The 7,452-nt window shown below is 41.2% G+C and overlaps 1 protein-coding gene across 1 annotated transcript in view; it reads left to right on the top strand.

The window, feature by feature from the left end:
* Positions 1-6,129: 6,129 nt before the first annotated feature.
* nlgn4xa (neuroligin 4 X-linked a) overlaps positions 6,130-7,452 on the top strand; it is a 65,699-nt gene continuing 64,376 nt past the window's right edge. Inside the window, exon 1 of the mRNA XM_008325295.3 lies at positions 6,130-6,700. The gene's annotated coding sequence lies outside the window, so the exon portion shown is untranslated. The remainder of the gene's footprint in view (positions 6,701-7,452) is intronic.

Genomic DNA, 7,452 nt, shown 5'->3' with positions numbered 1-7,452 from the left:
ATGATTTTGAACAATTATTGGTAAATGTTATAAAAATTATTATAATGTATGTACTATTTTTTTTTATTTGTTATCAAAACTTTTTCCCCTATTGACCTTTCTTTCCTTCGTCACTGGTGGCCTGGCTGTTTCTGGGGTCAGGCTGCAGTAGTGTTGCCATCAGCAGTCTTCCTACATAAAATTCAGTAAAAAGGAAGAATCCCAAATGATATGTACTGTTTTGTAAAATGTATGAGGTACTGACACATGGTCAGCACTGCCCATGTTCAACATCCTCCGGCTGGGAGGATTCTTCTCACTGGAAACATAGCTTCCAGCTGAGGAACAAGGATTGAATCCACTTTGTAAAAGGCTTTTTATATAAAAGTCCTCACAGATCATTTTCATCATTTTAACTCACCATACGACAGTTTTTTTCTGACGCAAGAGCAGAGGTTGTTTTCATTTTTAAACTACTCCCTCGCTGCTTGATTATACAACACAGCACAGAAAAATGTTTTCATCGAACACTACATCATCAGTCATTTTTAAAGATTTTTTTTTCACAAAGATCCATCATTTGGATTCATAAATACAACACTCACTGCTGCCCTGTGTATTTGTTATTTCAAGAATTATGAGATGCTGGAATTTCCAGGCAAACTGTGGACCAACTGGACCGTTGATCCTGATCATAACTGGCAGCTGCCGTAGTGAAGACTGGACGGACAGATGGGAGTGTCACAGATCACAATATGTACAGGATGTCATGACGTCCAAGGCAAAATGGCTGCAGCTGGCACAAGGAGTAACATGTAATGAGTATGTTTTAGTATTAGTATTAGTATTAGTATTAGTATTAGTATTAGTATTAGTATTAGTATTAGTATTAGTATTAGTATTAGTATTAGTATTAGTATTAGTATTAGTGTTAGTGTTAGTGTTAGAATTAGAGTTAGTATTATTTATTATTTTGAATTTTTGTGTAGTAACCATGGACGGTCCTGCTGCTGAATGTGCATTTGTATCTTCAAGAGTTCAAAGTTTCACATCTAAAAAGAAAAAAAAACAACTTAAGATGTTAATTTCAGCGACATCTTCCGTTGTAAAAGATTCATTTCTTTTGTTTTTCTTTCTGTCGGCTATATGGTGAAGATACAATAAATGTTTCACTTGTGTCTTTTTCTGTTGTTGAATTAAAACCTTGTCTAGGTGAAGTTAATCATTTAAACCCTGGGTTTAATTGGATTTTAAGTTATCAGTGAGTGTGTAAACAAAGGTTTGTGTTGTGCCAGATTCTTTGTGAAAAAAAAATCCTCTAAGAGTATTTTATGACTCCGTCTGACTGGACTGGATTTATTTATCTGTTTGGATCAGGAGGAGACACATTTGCCTTCAGTGGCCAATTGATCTGCCACCTTCTCTTTGTGCAGCGCTCCATCAGACTGAGTGTTGACAGGTGAAATCATGGGGCTGCGCCTGACGTTCGACCAGTACGGGAGCAGGAGTAGAGTCTGCTGCTGGTGAGGAGACGTACAACATTTATGTTTGTATTTTATCACCGCGTGGCTGTGAGGGAGAGTGACTTCAGACAACATGTATTTACCTGCATAATTTACAACTTCTTGTACTGATGCTGTCTTCACGTCCTTAATGAAGTATTTATGCACTGTGGGGTCCTTAACTTTAAAGAAACACCAGTTAAAATTAGCAACATCTGGTGGTTGCTCCTTAGCTCGTGTGCCCGAACTTGTGTAGAAGAACTTATGTTAGACCTCATACAGAATTGGACCCAGTTGTAGATTATCTCCCAGGTGTGGGGCAGATGCAGGACCTTCATTTAGCCCACTTACTGCCTGTGATGATGCCCCCCTCCCCACCAGATCTGGAGCACATACTATAGACAAAAATAATGCTGAGATTACCCCCATGTGGCCCACAGTACCATCAAACCTGGCCTGGATGTGGTCCAGATACAACACCTTCATACGGCCTTAGTTTGAAATGGTGTCACTCGTCTGACAATGTTTTCCTCTCAATAGATCACACTGTCAAGTAACATGTAGATAAATGACAGCGTGCCAGCGCGTATGTTCTATACAGTCTGCTGCAGCACTATCTGAATGTCGGATGTGACAGATCCCCTGGCATTCTTCTATGATACGAGATGAAACAACATCATTTCTCAGCGCCACCTGTCAGTCATAACGTCAGTGGCCACTTCTTTATGTTCCTCATGTATTAGTATGAAGCCATGAAGTTTTGTTTGAACAGATCTTTCCAAATTTTTGGCTTCTTTGTAAACACAAAAAAATATATTATATAAATGACCAGTCAAGTACCATGACGCTCTATACAACCATACCTGTTGTATTCAAAATCAATTTTTGCATTTATTACATATATTCACAACATCAGAAATCAATTTGATGACCAGAAACTTTTTTATCTAGAGAATCTATCTTTTTGATTCATCTAAAGGAAAAGGCATTTCTTTGTAGGAACTGTGAACGGGAGTTTTAAAATATGGTATCATCGGCAAACTATGGAAAAATAGCTATTTTTATTCATTAAAGACATGACTAAGTGATTATATCATTTATATAATAAATAAAGCTGTCAATTTTAACTGCAATAAATAATAAAAGTTGATTTTAACTCATAGAAAGATGCACACCTTATATCCAATAATTCCATGTGTCGTTCCTTCTATCCTTGCTCTAACACAGTCAGTACATATTTATCATCTACATAGAATTCAGGTAAGAGTTTTCATTTTACTGAAGCACCTCAAGCTTCAAGTACCATCATGACACCCATGTATGGCTGACAAACAGACCGGCACAGGTACTAATGGTTCTAAGAAACTGTTGGAAAATGAATATGGTTAAAGAACACGGCTAAGTTCTTCAAGCATTCTACAAGTCATCGTCTTGACGTACGGTAATCAATGACTACTTTATTTGTTATTTTTCTTTGCATTTCTATGGCATTGCAGTATTTAACTTTTCTTTGAGCTAAAATACAAATAAAGCTGTTGCTAATTCACGCTGACTCTCACTCAGGCTTTTATCATTTAATTAAAATAATAATAAAAAATAATTTCTACAGTCTCTCCACGACTTTGAATAAAAAAAAGCTTCATTGAAGCACAGAGTAAAAGAGAAACGATCAGCTTTTTATCTCTGCTGCTGCACGAGTAATGCAAAAAAAAAAAAAAAAGAAATTCAATAATGTTGTCCAAACTGCACTATTTGTCACCAAGGTTCCTGTGAAGAGAGACCTTGTCCTCGTCGTCACATGTTCTCACCAGTGATCTGGCTCACTTAGTGCGGCACCGCTCACAGATCCACTATCACGGAGCCTCGACGGCCTCCTTACTGAGCTCCTTTATGTATCTGTTTGCTTCCCTGAGGCGACAGGAATAGTCTGTGCTTAACACAGCCGAAGAGAGGCCTTGTTGTCATCTCACATCGCCCTCTGTCTCCTCAACACCACCACCCAGTCTCTCCCACTCTTTATCTCTCAGCCCTGCTGCAGTTGCTGCAGCTGTTTGTCAAAATCATCACATGCTGTGAGGTATTAAAAGCTACAGCTCGTGTCGTAACATCGTGGCCTCCTGTAAAAGAACTGATCGATAGCAGGTACCTTAAAAAAGCATGCCAGTCAAAGTAAAGTTTTCTTCATAAACACTGACGTATGATCATGTTGTAAAAAAAACAACATCCATTTCTTACTTACAGGAGCAAAATTTTCTATAACATAGAACTTTTTCAAATCTAAAAAAAGCCAATGAAAAATAAAAAAAATAATTTCATTAACTTCATTTTCCTAATTTTCAGTGTCTTTCTAGAGGCAGAGCAGCATGGAAATGGAATGGAGGGGAATACAAGTTTTATACAAATGTATGTACTTCCTGTCATTTATTAGGTTGTAAAACACATTTATTATAGCAACAAAACTGGAATGATACAATGAAAAACGATGTGACACAGTGTCATGTGGTAAAAGTTTACAAAACGGTTTCATTACGATGTGAGAGGTGACTTTACATAAAAAAAGGGTTTATGTCATGTGTCTTAAACATGAAATTATACAATATTATATATATACTTAAATTGTTGTTTTCAACCCACATTAGTCTGAACATAGTATTGTCAAGAATACTACCTTAGCCTACGCGTGTGAACGCATCGCTAGGTTCTGCAGCTGCTGTGGTCTTCAAGTTACCACGCTTTTGACCGACGGCATTTCAGGGTTACGTCACGTATCTCCAATAAATGTATTAAGAATGGTTCCATCGTTCTGACAAATAGCATTAAAATTCGCCAACAAGTTCAAATAGTACTAGTCTTGCAGGATTCCGTCACCACTCCATTTTCCACTTTCACGTTTGGGATTTTTTTGGGATTGTCACGTGTTGAGATTTTTCACTGTTCTGTTGACCGTAAATATAACACAAAGTAAATATATTTTTGAGAATTTGTAATTTTTATATGTTAATAATATTTTTTTTTACTGCCACACACACCCATATAGATTAAGCAATGTTGCATTGTTATTGGAAGCCTAAGAGAAAATGAATAAGCCAGAGTCATAGTGGTTACCAGTGTGGCCTCACCAACACTCTGTATATACCAGAGAACAGAGTGAGTATCAAGCTGCAGTTAAAAGTGTGTGGGTGTGTGTCGGGAGGAAGAATCTAATGAAAAACTCAGCTTGGACGGAGACTTCCTTCTAGACTTTATTCCTGAGCTGCCATGTCTGTCTATTCAACAGATTCAACTCCGTCTGCAGTTTGGGGGGGTGAATTGGCGGTGGTTCCTCTGCAGAGTGTCTGCCATCGCTCTAACAGAAAGGTCACACATGTCATATCCAGAGCTCCACCGCCACAGGGTTAAGCCATCGCTGACATCAAAGCCACCCAAGTCAATCCAGGGAGGGCCTCATGGGCCACATGCCATCTGAAGCCCATACTTCAGAGGTCGTGGAGAAAAGCCCCTCTGACTACTGGAGAATATGACGCAACGGTGGAGAGAGAGAGAGAAAGAGAGAGAGATTAAGAGAGTGGAGTAGAGCAGATGACGATGGCATCAAAGACTGGCTCTGCCTTCGAAGTCTGACTTCTCTTCCACCACAGAATCTCTGATCCACCGTACCGCCCCCAGGTAAACTCAACCAATGACGTCACGCTCCGCTTTGTGACTTTTTGAGGGATTATTTTAATGTATATGACTCAGAATTAACATACAATTATCAGAAAAGTAAAAAAGAACATTATAAATAAAAACCAAATTATATTAGAAATTAAATAAATAAATTATAATCAAAACCTCCATATAACGCAAAAAGCTTTTTTTATTAATAAAGGGAGTGAGTTAAATTAATGCTTGAGTGACCGTTAAACACACACACGCACACACACATATACTATATATATATATATACTGTATACAGCCTGCTGATCCATGTACAGTCAGATTGAGCTGTACAGTCGACAGGTATGGAAGATCCTACAGTTTAGGTTCTTTGCTTACTCCATATAGTAGTTATCACGCCTGCTAACACATCTGCCCTACAAGCACAAGGTCCTGGGTTCGAGCCCCAGAGGAAGCACATGTTGGCGCCTCCCCTTGGTCAGACTGCTGCAGCAGATCTGCTGTTTACACAACAACTTCCCCAGTGTGGGATCAATGAATTTCTCATCATCATAATGTGAATGTGAAGTACCATCATTTTTTCATATACATATGAGTACATCCAGTCCTGTTCCATTCTTATATGTTCTAAACATGTGCTTGAAAAAAAGAAAAGACAAAGCACCTGTTCAACCCAAATCTTAACATCCAGACCACAGGTTGAGAAACGATTTTTCAACGATTTTGATCAGTCTGACTTCCTGTCTGGAGTTAATTCTATGTATATTTGGAAGTTTACCAACTTGTCTAGAAATAGAATTTGCCAATTTAATTCCCCCCAAAATATTCGAAAATGTAGTTTTTCCGAAAGTAAAAGTAGGATAGAGTTGGGGTCCACCCGTCTGTTGGGGTCCACGCTTCTTCACACGCGCGCACACGCACGCACGGAGAGCTGCCACCACACAGTAGATGCTGCTGCTGCTGCTTAAGGGTGATGGAGAGAATGCGGCAATCCATTGGCTGCAGGCTTAGTAAATTTCAGACGGTGTAGTCCAATGGCAAGAGAGGGAGAGAGACAGCGTGTGTGTGTGTGGTGTGTGTGTGTGTGAGAGAGAGAGAGAGAGAGAGAGAGAGAGAGTCGGGGTTTCTCTATCACTAATCTTGTCCTCGCGACACTCTCCTTCTATGAGAGCAATTAGATTCAGCTGCGTTTCTTCTGGAGCCTCTGCAGTGACTCACTGAAACCTCTTATCCGTTGCAATGTAAACCCGCATCTTTACTGGCTGCCACGCAAAACAACGCACGCACTCACGCACGCACACACACGCCGAACGGTTGGACCCGGACGCACACTTGGGGCTGCCCGTCGGCGCATCGCTGGAACTTGGGATTTGCTGAGGGGCAGCGGCAGCGGCAGCGGCAGCAGACTGGACTGTGGACTTTACTGCGTTGGGTTTTTTTCGCCTCCTTTTTTTCTTTGTGTTGCGTACATTTGTCTGAAGTCTGGACTTGAATGAATTAACAAACAGCAGTGGGACAGGACAGGACAGGACAGGACAGGAGGAGGAATCAGGCTGCGAAAGGTGAGTGTGTTGTCCATTCTTTTCCAACAACAGGCGGCTGAATGCCCGCGCGTCCTCAGGCTCTGACCCCCCCCCCCAACACACACACACACGCACACACACACGCTCATCCTCCGGCTTCATGTTCATCCTCATTTTGTCTCCCCCCCATCCCGAAAAGACGAAAACCTAACATGCCACCTTAATGTTTCTGCTTGAACCTGAAAACAAAGGCACGGTTGAGTTTTTCTTCTGAAATGCAGCAGCACCAAGTCGTTTTGCGCACTTCCTTTCCTGCATATTCATGATTAAAGAAATTATTAAAAAGAACAGAGAGAGGGGCCGGGGAGGGTGGGGGGTGGGGGCTGCAGTGGAGATGGTGATCTCACTCACTCACACACACACACACACACTCACACACTCACGCACACAAACTCACATCGTCACGTCTTTCATTCCCTGTGCATGTAAATCAGTTCTGTGATGTGATGCGTCTTTTTGATCAAACTCGGTGCCAAAAAAAAAAAAAAAACCCAACAGCTCCGTTCAACGCAACAGGGCGACGCGTAGAGAGGTGGCCGCCGATGTCAACGGCAACAAAGCGCGTTTTCAGCCTCCTCCACCTCCTGCTGCACGGAGGAAAGCGTTCAAAAGCCATTTCACACGTGCAACTCCAGTGCGTCTGAGGTGCAGCATCTCCCAACATCTCTCCCACTGTCGCCCTCTCTCCCCACCCCCCCCCCCCCCTCCTGCCCGCCTCTCTGCTCCCGTCT

The sequence above is a fragment of the Cynoglossus semilaevis genome, chromosome 14 (assembly GCF_000523025.1).
Source record: "Cynoglossus semilaevis isolate Cse_v1.0 chromosome 14, Cse_v1.0, whole genome shotgun sequence".
NCBI lineage: Eukaryota > Metazoa > Chordata > Actinopteri > Pleuronectiformes > Cynoglossidae > Cynoglossus > Cynoglossus semilaevis.
Note: the sequence above shows the minus strand (reverse complement) of the source record. Positions and strands in the feature narration are given on the sequence as shown.